A 15,059-nucleotide genomic window follows, 5' to 3' on the forward strand; every position below is an offset into this window, starting at 1 on the left:
AAGAGCATCCAAATGTGGTGCAATCCATACTTAAAAGCAGCAGCATCATTTGGTAGCTCCTGGTAGCTGTTCCGACACACCTATTCTGTGTCTTCTTGCTACTCATGGAGCTGTCAGTTGCTATTTGAAAAAGAAAAAGGAAAATATATCATTTATTTTAAGATTCAGTAATCTAGGGTCCACCACCAGCCACAGCCAGCTGTTGTGTTGGCCTGGCTATTATCTGAGTCAATCTACATATGATCATCCCTGAAGATAACATAACTCTCAACAGGTTACAGCACTTAAAACACTTTATAAGAGGACCCTAGACACCTGGAGAAGTGGTGGTGATATAGACAGGAAAGTAACTACTGCATCCCAACCTACCTATGTCTGAAGGAAATTGACTGGAACCAGACTCAGTCTTCATTTGACTTGGACAGAATGAAAGCGTCTATTATACATTTATAAAAATATATTTGATTTAATTAGTCTAGGAATGATCATTAGCACTTAGCAAAATTGGGCATTAAAGTGCTTAGAAAAAAGACCTGGAAAGTTACAAACAATGTGTATCTGGCATTTGACTGCATCATAACTGAATGTTTATATTAATGTTTTACAAGATTTTATAATTTATTTTTACTATGGCCCACACCTCTCATAAAAAAAAAAAAAAACTTAGGTCCAGGTATGGTGGTTTACCCTGTAATCCAAGCACTTTAAGAGGTTGAGTCTGGAGGATCACTTGAGCCAGGAATGTGATACCAGCCTAGGTAACATAGAACTCATCTCTACAATTTTCTTTTTTTCAACTAGCCAGATGTGGTGGCATACACCTGTAGTCTTAGCTACTCAGGAGGCGTAGACCAGAGGATTGCTTGAACCAAGGAGATGGAAGTTACAGTAAGCTATGATCACACCACTGCACTCTAGCCTGGGCGACAGGGCAAGTCCCCATCACTAAAAAACAAACGAAAAAAGCAAAACAAAAAAAACTCAAATAGTATAGAATATTTTAATATAAATTCAGTCTAGCTAGAGTAGCAATATTTAGATTTTGGCCACAATACTTAGTTTTGAGATTCTTTTGTAGTTTATATCAGCAGGAGTCAAGGGAAATAAAGTCAAATTTTCTACTTTGTGTAATCAAAGTCAAGTCTTATGAATAGAAATGATATTTTAATTTTTATTTTATTTATTTATCTTTATAGAGATGGGGTTTCTCCATGTTGGTCAGGCTGGTCTTGAACTCCCAAACTCAGGTGATCTGCCCACCTCAGCCTCCCAAAGTGCTGGGATTATGGGTATGAGCCACTGCGCCTGGCTAGAAATGATATTTTAATGAAAAACTTGTATAGACCATAGTAATAGGCATGTTTGTGCAAAATTCAAACAAAGAGCGTAGAAATATTTCTGGAATTATGGAGAAAGAACCTCCAAAACTCTTTTCCTCCATAAAACCAATGAGAATATTGACAAAAATGATCAAAATCAACTTTTTCAGAACTCTGTAATTAACCAAAGACTTGCAGAAATTAATGAAAAAATCTAGTAATACAGCCAAATAGTGAAAAACAGAAAACTCTGTGACATTTTAATTTGTTGTATTTCCATTTTTCCTTCCTCCCTAGCTCTGTGGTAGCTCTGAAGGTGAATGGCATTGCAACCATGAAAATCAGCAGTCTAGCAGCCATCGGAGGTGATAGAACAGTAGTCTGTCTAGCAGCCACTGGAGGTGACAAAGAAGCCACTTTTGGGGCTCCTGTAAAACCCCATCCTGAGAAAATTATTGCTATTTGACCTGTATGTCAGGTAACTTCTTGAAAAGCTCCATTCTCAAGATTTGCCTTTATTTGGACTTAGAGCTAGCTCTATAAAAGCAGCTATATTTCAAGGAAATTAGTAAAACAAACAAACAAACAAACAAAAAACAGCTTCGTGGCAATTGTTTACCACCACAGCAATCTGAGGCAGCAATACCAGTTATGGTTTTGCTGATCAAGTAATCTGAAAGATGTCCATAAGGAGCTTTAAAAAAGTTCTACATATTCCAGGAATCTAGAAGGACATGTACTTATATGGGTCTCTGCATATGGCCTGGAAAGACCTGAGATCCCAATCTCTCACCTCTGGCTGATCTTTAGGCTTTGTGCAATCAGGAAGCAATAGCTAAGGTAGAGTTGTGAAATGCCCACTGGCACATTGAAGATGTACTTCCAACACAGAGAGAGAGCCCTTCAGCAAAGGCTAGAAGACCTATTGTTTCTTTAAGATATGAAAGAAAATTGCTATTAATTGTTAAATAACTATTAAGCCAATAAAGGAGAGACCTCTGTAGCCACAAAAAGACTTTATAGAATTAGTCCAGGAAAGTCACATAAAAACCCAAATCATCATTATCATCATCAGCAGCAGCAGCAACAACAACAGACAACAATAAAAATAAACTGTAGGGTGAAGAATCTGATTTTGGGTTTCCGTATTATAATATTTTAAATTTCCAGTTCAATCAAAAAATACTGCAAAGAATAGGAAAGTATAACCTAAACACAGGAGGGGAAAGCAGCAATAGAAACTGTTTGTTAGAAATCTCAGATGTTGGATTTATTAGAGAAAACTTTGTCAGCTGTTACAAATATGTTTAAAGAACTAAAAAAAAAAACTCAAAATAATTAAATATAGGAGAATTATGTCTCATCAAATATAAATATCAGTAAAGATATAGATGTTTTAAAAACTAGGAATTGTGAAGTAGAAAAAGCACAGCAGCTGAAATAATAAATTCACTAAATAAGCTCAACAACAGATTTGAACTGGCAGAAAAAGAATCAATGGACTTGAAGACAGGTCAATTGAGATTATTCAGTCTGAAGAATAGAACACGAAAAAAGAAAGAAAGAAATGAAAAAGCAGAAAAATCAACAGAGCCTCAGAGATATGTGAGATACCATCAAGTATGCTAACATGCATGATGAGAGTTCCAGAAAAAGAAATTTCCAGAAGAAGAGGAGAGTAAGAGTAGAAAAAGAATATCTGAAGAAATAATTGCTGAAACCTTTCCAAATTTGGTGAAAAATAATAATTACTTTCAGAAAGCTTAATGAATTCCAACTAGTGTAGAGCCAAAGAGATTCACACCTTGATTCATAGTCAAACTGCCAGAAGCCAAAGAAAAAGAGATGATTAAAGCAAAAAAAATACTCATCCTATGCAAGGAATTTTTAATAAAATTGGCAGCTGACTTCTCAAATATCATGAAGGCCAGAATAGAGTAGGAAATAAAAAGGCTATTAACCATATCTACCCATACTGTCTTTCAAAAGGGAAATTGAGACATGCTGTGATACAGAAATAGAGAAATAATTGCTAGCATTTCTTCAAGAAATGCTAAAGTAGTCATTCATTTGAAATGAAAGGATACTAGACAGTAATTCAAATCTGCATGAAGGAATAAGAAATTCTAGTAAAGGTAACTACATGTTTAACTGTGAAAGAGAGTAAAAATGTATTTTTGTTTATAACTGTTTTCTTTGATCATACTTAAAAGATAACAACATAGAACAATAATTATAAACTGTTGATGGGCTTATAATTAAAGATATAATTTGAATGACAATAGCATCACAAAAGAGGAGGAGGGAATGAACTATCTTGGAGAAAAGATTTGGATGCTATTGAAATTAATCCCAACTAGACTGTTTTAGGTTAAGATGTTAACTGTAATACCCAGAGCAACTAAGACGAAAATAACTTAAAAACTGTGTGACAGAAATAAGGGAATTACTATGGTATACTAAGAAATATCAACTTAAAATCAAAACAATAATAGAGGAATAGAGGAACTTTCCTTATACCATACACAAAAATTAACTCAAAATGGATCACAAACCTAAATATAAAAGCTAAACTTATAAAACCCCTTACTAGAAACATAGTATTAAATCTTCATGACCTTGAGTTAAGCAATGGTTTTAGATATAACACCAAGAGCACAACCTACATAATTGGAGAAAGTATTTACAAATCAAATTTGATAAGCATCTAGTACCTAAAATATATGAAGAACTCTTATACCTCAACAATTAAAAAAAAAAAAACTCCAACAGATAACAGATAGCCCAATTTAAAAATAAATAATGGCTATAAATACACCTTTCTACAAAGAAGAAAGAATAATGACCAAAAGCACATGAAAAGATGCTTAACCGATTACTGGAAAATTCAAACCAAACTCACAGTGAGATACCACTTCACATCTACTGTGGTGACTATGAGACAGTAACAAGTGTTGACAAAGATATTAAGAAATTAATAGTCTCCCAGATTGCTGGTGAAATTGCAAACAGTGCAGCTACCTTAGAAAACAGTCAGTTCCAGCTTTTCGCAGTGGCAGTATCGTAGCCGATGAGGTTTATCCGAAGCGCGATTATTGCTAATTGAAAACTTTTCCCAATACCCCACTATGACGTCTTGAAATATAGTCGGCATTTGCAGTTTTTGGCAGTCTCTACGGAGACTGAATAAAAAAAGAAAAGAAAAGAAAAGAGTCAGTTCCTCAAAGGATTAAACATCGAGTTATCTTATGACCCAGCAATTTCACTTTTAGGTTTATACCTAAGAGAATTGAAAACATATATCCACACAAAAACTTCTATACCAATGTCAAAGTAGCATTATTTATAGTAATGGAGTAGTGGAAACAATCTAAAGGTTTATCAGCTGATGAATGGATAAATAAAGTGTGGCATACCAATACAACACATTATTGTTCAGCTATACAAAGGAATAAAGTACTATTACATGGGTGAACCTTGAAAAAATTATGTTAAATGAAAGAAGCCAGAGACAACAGGCTACATATTGTGTGATTCCATTTGTGAAATGTCCAGAATCAGCTAATCTATAAAAAAGAAAAAAGTAGATTTGTGATTTCCAGGGGCTAGAGGGAGGGGGGAATTAGTAGTGACTGCTAATATGTAAGAGGTATCTTTTTTTGGGTTAGGAAAATATTGTAAAATTAGGTAGTTGTGATAGTGGCACAGTTCTTTGAATATGCTAAAAAAAAACACTGAATTATATACTTTAAAAGGGTTAATTTTATGTTATCTAATAAATCTTTTATTTAAAAAATACCCTGAAAATAAACTGTATGTAACTGTTGGAGGTGGGTGAGGATCAAGAGGCCTAGTCTATGTGGACAGTAGTAAAATTAATGAAGAATAATTCCTTTTTAAACCTTTGGTAAAATTGATTAGCTTATGTGTCTACGCTGGCATATCAGAAATAATCTGTGATTCACAATCACTGCCTATCATGCTTTTCAGTAATATGTAGAAATTTTACAGTAGAAGAGGCTGATTGTAAATTATAGTCTAAAATATTCTACATTAATTTGGCTGCTATGCATATAAATGCAGAAGAATTAAAACATCTTCTTTTTCAATTTTCAACTTGGTACATATAAAAAGTCTAGAGAACAACACGAGGTACTAGACGAACAATGATTACAAAACACAAAAAACTACTAGAGTTCTTCAAGATGAATAGCCTTTGGTTACTTAAATGATTGTTCATTTACTCTTTGGTTGACTGGCTCAGTAATACCTATTATTTAGAACAAAGTGTTAGAGAATATAAAACTTTGCCAGAATATCTCCATTGATCACAAAAATTTCAAGGTGCTTTTCTAAAGTAGGCAAGAAACCAGAAAGTATACAGTGTATTCAATGGGAATGAGTTCTAGATATGAATAAGACTGGCGAAGTGGGCCACACAGAGAAGCACTCTCTCCATTTGCTTTCAGCTCTGTGGTTGAATCCATGCTGATAATAATGGATATCCTAATGGATCGGATAATAATGGAAATCCTAATGGAGGATAATAATGGATATCCTAATAAATTAGATGCCCCCAAACTGAAAACGGAAAGAAGTACTGGAAGTAAAATCCCAAGAAGTATGCAACTCCTAGTGGTCTGTAATTGTATTAGTCCTTTTTCACACTGCTATAAAGATGCTCCCTGAGATTGGGTCATTTATAAATAAAAGAGGTTTAATTGACCCACAGTTCTGCATGATTGGGAAGGCCCAAAGAAACTTACAATCATGGCAGAAGGTGAAGGACAAGCAAGCACCTTCTTCACAACATAGCAGGAGAGAGAGAGAGTGCAGCGAAACTGCCACTTTTAAAACCATCAGATCTCATAAGAACTCTCTCACTGTCACTAGAACAGCATGGGGGAAACCGCTCCATGATCCAATCACCTCCCACCACTTCCCTCCCTCAACATGTGGGGGTTACAATTTGAGATGAGATTTGGGTGCGGACACAGAGCCAAACCATATTAATAATTACCTCCTGTTTTAAGAATTATTGCAACCCTTATTTATAAAGCAATTAAGTGGAATTCAAAGTTGACAACATGAAGTAGAGAGACTTGAAGTGACCTCGTATTCCAGGAGGGGTCTGAAGATTTTCTTACAAGTGCAAAAATATACTTGACTCTTCTTTATTGGTTTGCGTCTCCTACTTGATCTTTCCAGACCATCCCAGATAAGCTATAAGATTCCATCTGGGAAATCACTTGGAGATCTTGGAAGGAAAAGAAGGAAGATTGTTGGTTGGAATAAAAGCAAGGTTAAATGGATTCCAGAAAGCAGGGTTCTCAAACTTGTAGACAACAATCTGCAGAAGGCAACCTCAAAAAACCAACTAGAAGCAGCATGTGGAGAAGTAAGATGTGATGTGAGGGGGCTCCTCTAGTCCGCAGCAGAAAAATCTTGAGCCAGCTCTCCTAGTAAGATGAGGGGATCCCTCTGCAGAGAACACTTCTTCAGAATCTGTGAGGAAGACCAGAAGGAACAAACAGAAGACTCCTGGAAACAAAGAAGGTTTACGGAGCACTATACCTACTGAGATTATTGTAAGAATTAGAGGAATGTCGGCCCAATGAGAAGAGCCTTGCGTTGTTGGGCTATTTGCATGATTTCCTAAAATATCTGGCAAATAATTCTGTATCTCCGTTTACTGCCAGTAATCACAAAGCAGCTTTTGCTGAGCACCACTGCAAAGCCCTGTGAGGGTCTACAGACCACTCATTCTTATCTGTCTGGTATCTGGAAACATTTTTTTGTTCTTAGCCTTTTTCTTGTAAGATTGATGTTCTTTAAAATTGTTGATATATAACAGGGCTAATTGTTAATGTATAACAGGGCACAGTTTGTTTTCTGTGCTGTTTGAAACAGAAAATGAAAGAAGTGTAAGCTCCTTCTCTCATTTGAAAGTTGTTATGCAGTGTATGCAGTATGAGAACAAAGAAGAAAAGAACATTCAATAGAACATTTTATTGCCTAGTTGACAGCAGTGCTTGGAAGCTGGTGGTTCTATCTCTTCGATACTCACAATTTTCGAATGTGCGTTAGTGCTATGTGACAAAATGCCGTGATTTCTAGTGCCAAAGGTTCAACTTAATGTGTATACCCGCAAACCCATGCTTTTCTGCTCATTTCTTTTAATGTTCTTGAAGTAAAACAGCCCATCCTCTGCAAGTCCACCTATGTTGTTCCTTAGGCATTCTATCTTCGCTCTAATTGTCGAAGGATGGTGGTTTGTTTCATGGTTTTTGTATTTGAGACTAATTTACATTCTAACATGATAAAGGCAATCCATTATTGTATAGCCATGGTTTTCTGAAAAAGTTAATATTTCAGAGATTATATTTCAGATCTTAAGTAAAATTTGTTTCTAAATTTCAAAGCTAAAAGAAAACAATCAAGTCAGCAAATTAAGTCTGGTTGTGTCTTAACATTTTAAACACATGCATGACTGTTTACACACACACACACACACACACACAAAGACATACTTGAGCACACAATCCCCACAATATGGCAATGGTCTATGCAGAAACACAAAATGAGGTTATTTAAAAATGCTCACCTATTTAGCATGAATCTTTGTAATACTTCACTCTTTTTCTTCCTTTGGTGAGTTTATATTACAGGTTCATAGACTTCTAAGTGATATTATCTTTTACCATTGTTTGAAAGGCTTAGTATCGTTCCAAATTTAAGAAATTATGAAATTCGTAAGAAGTTATAAAGTTCATAAAGTCTCAGAGAAAAAAAATAAGTATTATCTGCATTACATTTTATAATTAAATTAGAATTTGTTCCATTTATAGTTATATTTGAATTCAGCATTCTCATGAGGAAGGCTAGGTAGATAGCCTAGTTTTAAGAAATTCAGAGTAACATAATAAACAGAATTGCTAAGACAGAAACCCAAATCTGGAATTTTTTTTGTGTGTGTATATATATATATATACACACACACATATGCATATATATATATATATTTTAAATTCTGTGTACCTACAATCTGGGAAGATTTTAAAGATCATTTTTTAGAGAATTTACACTAAGCTGTATTTTAATTCTTGCCTGTTTGTAGTAAATATACACAAAATATCAAAATAAATCTCTAGGACACATCTGTTTCCTGTTCATTGTGCACATCATGTTATAAGCTTTTGGAATGAAAAGTGACATTTGAAAACCTCAAGAAATGATAATAGCAGCAGTGATGATTTTTTCAGCTCTCACTCTAATGTGGGAACTGATTATTCATTTCAAAAGCTTTTATAAAATAAAGCGAACCTTGAATATGTTCAGTTAGGAAACAAACCTTGAAATTATATGGTTGCCAATAACAATAAATCAGAGTTTCAACAAATAACTCAGTGATGTTTTTAAAATGCTAAACATTTATTAATTACTTGCCCAGGTTGTTTTTGTTAATTTTAAGATGCTGCCAAAAGTTTACACCCACGTGTGTGCAACATATATACATATATTATTTTTTCTTTTAGGTAACACAGTTGGTTAAAGCACCTGAACACATTCTGAAATAGGCGCACATTTTAAAATAATCTTATATTATGAGTAGGTTAACAACTTTTGATTTAGAATAAAGTTTATTGAAGTTTGCCTTTTGATTTTAACCAGCTAAATTAAGATAGCTTAAATTAAGAAACTAGGAAATCTAAATTAATTTAGATTTTTTTAACACCTTAAAAGATCTAATTTAAAGACTTGAAAATTAGCATTCTTTAGATGAGAAAACATGCCTAACATTACCTGATTTGAAATGAAATCTATTAATATTTAAACACATATCAGACATTAAGGACTGGAGAAAAGTATGCTGAGGCAAAGAAGAATTTATTTCTCTTTCTCCTTTCCTTTCTCTTCCTTCCCTCTCTCACCTCCTTCAAGGGAAACTTTCTGCAGCTTTTGGCTCTTTTTTGTAGAAATCAAAGGTCCCTCATTAGGAATGAGATCTCTCTGGTCACAAGCATAACCATATGCATGTATGCATGTATACATATATTTACCTCCCACTCTGTCATCCATGCCCCAGCAGATATTAAAAGTTACAACAGCTGGAGTTTGAGTAACATGAAATATAGGAGATGTTTATTGAGGTGTAGACAGATCAGAGGAAACCAGCAAAGTATATTGAGTCACCAGCTTTTTGCACCCCTAGACTGCAAGATGCCAAGGAAGGAGCTAGCATTACCAGTGAGAATTAAAGTCTGGAAAGGGAGTGGGTGTCCAATAGTAACTGTCCTTGTGAAAGGGGTTGGCAGGCAGTTTGAACTAAGGGCTTGGGGCTCTGGCCTTTGAATCCTAGTTCCTGCGCTTACTTCAATGTCCTCATTCGCAAGCAGGGGCCGTGATAGAATGGCACAAATAAAAATGAATGATATTTGGCAGTTAGTATCCATGTCAAATATGAACCTTTACATATTATAAGGATTTGTATCTAGTTTGTCACATGATAGCAAACGTGTGACAAACTGGCTCAAATCCTGAGCCAGCGACTTATTTGGTAGTGACTTAAAGCAACTTTCTTAACCTCTCTGAGCCTCAGTTTCCTCAATGGCATAACGGAGCCAATGTCTACTTCACAGGGTGGCTGTCAGGATGAAACAGGAAATGTAGGAGAAGATCCCGGCTCTTGACGGCCTTGCTAAATGGGGGAGATTTAGCAGCTACATTTGCCTTTGCTCCCAAGTAATTGATGAGATGTAACATTATCATCAGAATGATGGTAATGGGGACAGTTAGTGTTTTGAGACGGGAGGGTAAGGTTGTATGTAGGGTTAGAGGGAGCTAGGGAGGGTATAAGAAACATTTGACGTTTTTTTTCTCCCTCCAATATCCTGCCAGTGGCTCCCACTGGCCTCAGCTTCCAGGAGGCAAGGAGACCCCACCCATAGGGATCAGTCCTTCCGTAACACAGAGCTGGGTGGAAAGGGGCCCAAAATGGATCTAGGGGGCAGTGGCAGCAAATGGAAAATAACCAACCCCCATCTCCAGTGCTTCATTTTCTCTGTCTGTCTGCCTACTGGCCAGGGAAACTAACCTCTCACAGCTCTGACTGTGTGCTTATGTAAGTGACCATTCGTTTACCTGGGGCTACAAGACAAAAGCAGGCAAGGTCACCCACTGTCCTAGTTTGCAAGCTCTAGACCCCATAGTATGGGTACTGGTGTTTGGGGATGTTTTCCAATAGGTCCCTCTAAAGTTTGGCTCCCCATCTCCCAGAGTTAATTGACCAGGATGTGTCAAAGTCAGGGCAGTAATCATCTTGAAGGAGAGATCCTGGGCTTCTTTTGTAGAACTAGGTATTGATTCACTTTCCCGGAGACCAGTTATTCTCCCAGAATGACCCTTAACTCGGGTGGGTCACAGTCCTCTCTAGTAACTTTGATTAGATAAGGACCTTGCTTATCATATTGGCTTATACCTCGCAGCTGGTAGAAACTCCCCAGAGGTGCTAAGGGACACTGTGCTCAAAACATCAGTGTATGTATTCCAGTTAGACAAGAATTCACCAGGCCAGAAAGGCTCTTGTCCAAATCTTCAAAATATTATGTTTCTATAAAATGAAAAATGCTTATATCAAACTCAATATTCGATCTTGGTTAACACTAGAGGTTATACACTCTTCAATGTATGTATGTAAAATAAACTTTTCTGTATTACTTTTGTGTATTGCTCTGTTTCTCTTTTTAAGAAAGAAACTGTTTTGCTTCAAGATGCTGAAAGAGTCCTTAATGTGATCTGTTTGGCATCATGTAAACACGGGGTAACATGAAGATAATTAAAGATTATTAAACATTGTTAATAAATCTGATTTTGTCCATATTTGAAGGTTATTAGATTCACTTCTATAAGAGGTCAGGGAAAAACTGTAGCTAACATATGGAAATTAACTGCTACTTTCTACTGAATGACACTATGGATTCAATGTCCTGCTGTCGAGCAGAATTAAATTCTTCCAAAATATGGAGAAAATTATGATCAGTACTGTGATTGCTGTTACTACAGTATGTCCTTCTGTAGTTTTTCTCTTAGTCAAAAATATAGTGATAATTTTTTTTTTTTTTTTTTTTTTTTTTGAGACAGAGTCTCGCTCTGTCACCCAGGCTGGAGTACAGTAGCACAATCTTGACTCACTACAACCTCTGCAGGTTCAAGTAATTCTCTCAGCTCAGTTTCCTGAGCAACTGGGACTACAGGAGCCCGCCAACACGCCCAGCTAATTTTTGTATTTTTAGTAGAGACTGGGTTTTGCCATGTTGGCCAGGCTGAATGATAAAATTAAAGAAAAAAATAACTCAATGAGAAAATGCTTAAGACATTCAAAACTTCAAAAATAGAGGAAATAAGGACATTAGAATGTTCTGCTTTAGAGTGAATGAATGAGCAGCTCTTGAGATTTTACTGCTTAATGGCTCAGTGTCCTCAAAATTATCTTGTCTGTTAAAATGTATATAGGGAAAGATCCCCAAATCTCAGCTGAAATCTTGTCTTTTGTTTATCAACCCAGTGATAAACAATGAGGTCCTATTTTAATTGTTGTGGCAGAAGATAAGGGTGGGGCATAGAGATGAAGGGCGGGGAAACATTAAGGAAGGGCTGGTTGCCTCACCAGACAAGTCAAAGGAGGTAGCTGGAGACCAGTGCTACCTAAAGGCACCGCAACCTGCTGTGAGGGCACAAAGGAAGGGACAAAGAATTTTTTTTTTCTGAGTAGCTGACCAAGAGGATTATGAAATATTCCCATGCAGTAACAGGACTCTGGAACCTGGAATTTCATTTCAATTGTGAAAACTCTGGGGTCAAGGAGAACACAAATGAATCAGTGCTTTTATGTCACTTGAGAGAGGCTGATAAAAAGCTGAACAACCAGGACAGGGACACAGAGGAGGAAAGGGCGGTGGGGCAGAGGCAACCATGTGCTGAGAGAGTCTGGAGTAGAAGAAGTTCGTTTAAATGCAGTTTGAAATTGTAATTTAAAACTTCTAAACATATATTCATGTAATCAATAAGACTTTACATTTGCTTATCACTAGGTTCTACCACTTCTGTTATTCAGGAACCTGCATGGAGTCTTTGAAACAGGGGAGAGAATCAGGGAAGGTTGTCATTTAATTTGTTAACTAATTCACTCAACTAATAAATACTTGCAGAGTACCTACTGTATGCAAAGCATTACAAAACTGCCATCAAATACCATTTATTATAGATTTTTACTTTAATAAGATTTTTTCATGCTGATATTTGTGCATTTTAGATATTTTGTCACATATGCAAAAAGGAAACAATTGTCAGCGTGCTTTATGAAGATAACTTTCCTAGAAAAATGCCATGACCTGCTGAAAAATTTCTGGACTGCCACACTGTGACATTAAACACTCAGCCTTGTAAACAAGGATTTCTGGAAGTTTGATATACAAGGTCCTCCACCCATTTTCCTGTCACACAGGATGTAATGGCTTTTGTTGTAATGCAGAGCAACACTAAGTGACTGGCGATCACTAAATGTGTTACTTATTATTTGGATCACTCAAAAGAACGACATTTACAGGAAATCAAATGACCTTTAATAGATAGAATGTTCTGATGTCAAATTAAAAAAACAACAGGATTGTGTTATGAAACTTTTCAGGCACAGAGATTAAAGTTTCATATATGCCAAGAAAAGCTTGTTCTGAAAATCCCACATTTATAGTTTAGGTTCATATCTAAATTTTCTATAAGTCAGAATTAACATCTAAGATCCTGCCTTCCTTAATCCATACCTTCTAATATAACTTCTGCCAGAATGAAGTGTCACTTAACAGAACTTTTTTTTGCTGTGTTGATGACTTAGTGGGAGTATTTTAACCCAGTAGCTTACTCAAATCACATTATATTGTCATTATTGATCTTTAGTTTTGGAAGCAAAGTTTTGCATATTGTTGATGGATATATCTACTGCAGTCTCTGTTATAATTGAGTTCTGGTTTTTGGACCATCAGTTAATAAGAGAGAAGAGATTAATTAATCACATTTGTTCTCCTATTGGTATTGATTAAAGTCCACAAGGGCATGGCAGAATTGGGTAGAGATGAAGATTATTTATCTAATGTGCTATATTTATTTAAGACTATTCTGCTAGTTAAGTGACTGCTGCTCTGGGAGAAGAGGATTTGTACACATTCATTTAGTCTTCAGAATTTATTGAACATCTACTACATCCCAAGCCGTTCTTGGATAGTAAATAAGATAAACAAGCCCCTCCCCTCATGAAGTTAATTTTTGTTGTTGTTAGGAGAAGATAAACAATAAAATAAATAAATAAATAAATAAACAAATGAGAAAACATGTACTATAGAAGTAATATTACACAAATAATTACCTTAGAGTGGTGGACATTTTCATTTGAATAGTCAGAAAAGACATGTCTAAAAGTAACACATAATGTTTCTTTTGAATGACAAGAAGTCAGCCTTGTGAAGATCACATAAGGATTATCTAAGTTTATCTGAAGAGCAAAAACAAAAGTGAACTTAAACAAAATCATTTTATGTCACAAATTTCCCCTTATCCCTCCTTAATCAATGTGTGCACCTTTGTTCAAGAAGACTAGTGAATGTGTATAGATTTTGAGTAAAAGTGATATTTAAAAAAAATAACTCCAGGAGCAAGTCGCCCTGAAGGTGAATTATTTGTAGAAGCAAGTATAAAGTGAAAATGAATCATGGCATGAATATGTGGAGGTTGTAGAAAGAAGAACATGAAAAATCAGCGATTCCCTTTTCTTTCCCACCTCCCTCTCCTCCCGACCTGAAGATGCAAAGTATGAGAAAATGCAAGGCTTGAACAAACAGCATGTTCTATTTATGCAGGGAGAGAAAAAGAAACTGTTAGGAGATTCAGGTTACTTTCACCCACGGTGATTGTTAGCATTGTATTTATCACGTAGAATCTGGAATTGTATTCTATCTTGTGAAAAGTAACTTGAAAGAATCAAATTGGGTATGCATATCTTAGAGTTAAACATTTTTTAATCAACAAGAATAGGTAACAATTCAATTGTATGCTTCCTGACTCTCTCCCTTCACAATGGCAATAGATTTCTTTTTCTTTTCTTTTCTTTTTGTTTCTTTTCTTTTTTTCTTCTCTTCTCTTTCTTTTAATGAGTGAACAGGTATGAAAATATCAGTTTCTGGTATTAGGTCTGATGTTTAAGTCTTTAATCCATCTGGAGTTAATTTTGGTGTAAGGTGTCAGGAAGGGGTCCTGTTTCTGCTTTCTGCACATGGCTAGCCAGTTTTCCCAACACCATTTATTAAACAGGGAGTCCTTTCCCCATTGCTTGTTTTTGTCAGGTTTGTCGAAGATCAGATGGTTGTGGGTATGTTGTATTTCCTGTGAGGCCTCTGTTCTGTTCCATTGGTCTATATCTCTGTTTTGGTACCAGTACCATGCTGTTTTGATTACTGTAGCCTTGTAGTATAGTTTGAAGTCCGGTAGTGTGATGCCTCCCGCTTTGTTCTTTTTGCTTAGAATTGACTTGGCTATGCGGGCTCTCTTTTGGTTCCATATGAAGTTTAAGGTGTTTTTTTCCAGTTCTGTGAAGAAGGTCATTGGTAGCTTGATGGGAATAGCATTGAATCTGTAAATTACTTTGGGCAGTATGGCCATTTTCACGATGTTGATTCTTCCTAACCATGAACA

The 15,059-nt window shown here is 35.8% G+C and overlaps 1 non-coding gene across 1 annotated transcript; it reads left to right on the forward strand.

The window, feature by feature from the left end:
• Nucleotides 1-4,360: 4,360 nt before the first annotated feature.
• On the forward strand, nt 4,361-4,501 carry LOC120365404 (U4 spliceosomal RNA). Its single transcript, XR_005580346.2, has one exon. It is a non-coding gene; the product is annotated as a U4 spliceosomal RNA (small nuclear RNA).
• Nucleotides 4,502-15,059: the final 10,558 nt, after the last annotated feature.

This window comes from Saimiri boliviensis, chromosome 1 (assembly GCF_048565385.1).
Source record: "Saimiri boliviensis isolate mSaiBol1 chromosome 1, mSaiBol1.pri, whole genome shotgun sequence".
NCBI classification, from domain to species: Eukaryota; Metazoa; Chordata; class Mammalia; order Primates; family Cebidae; genus Saimiri; species Saimiri boliviensis.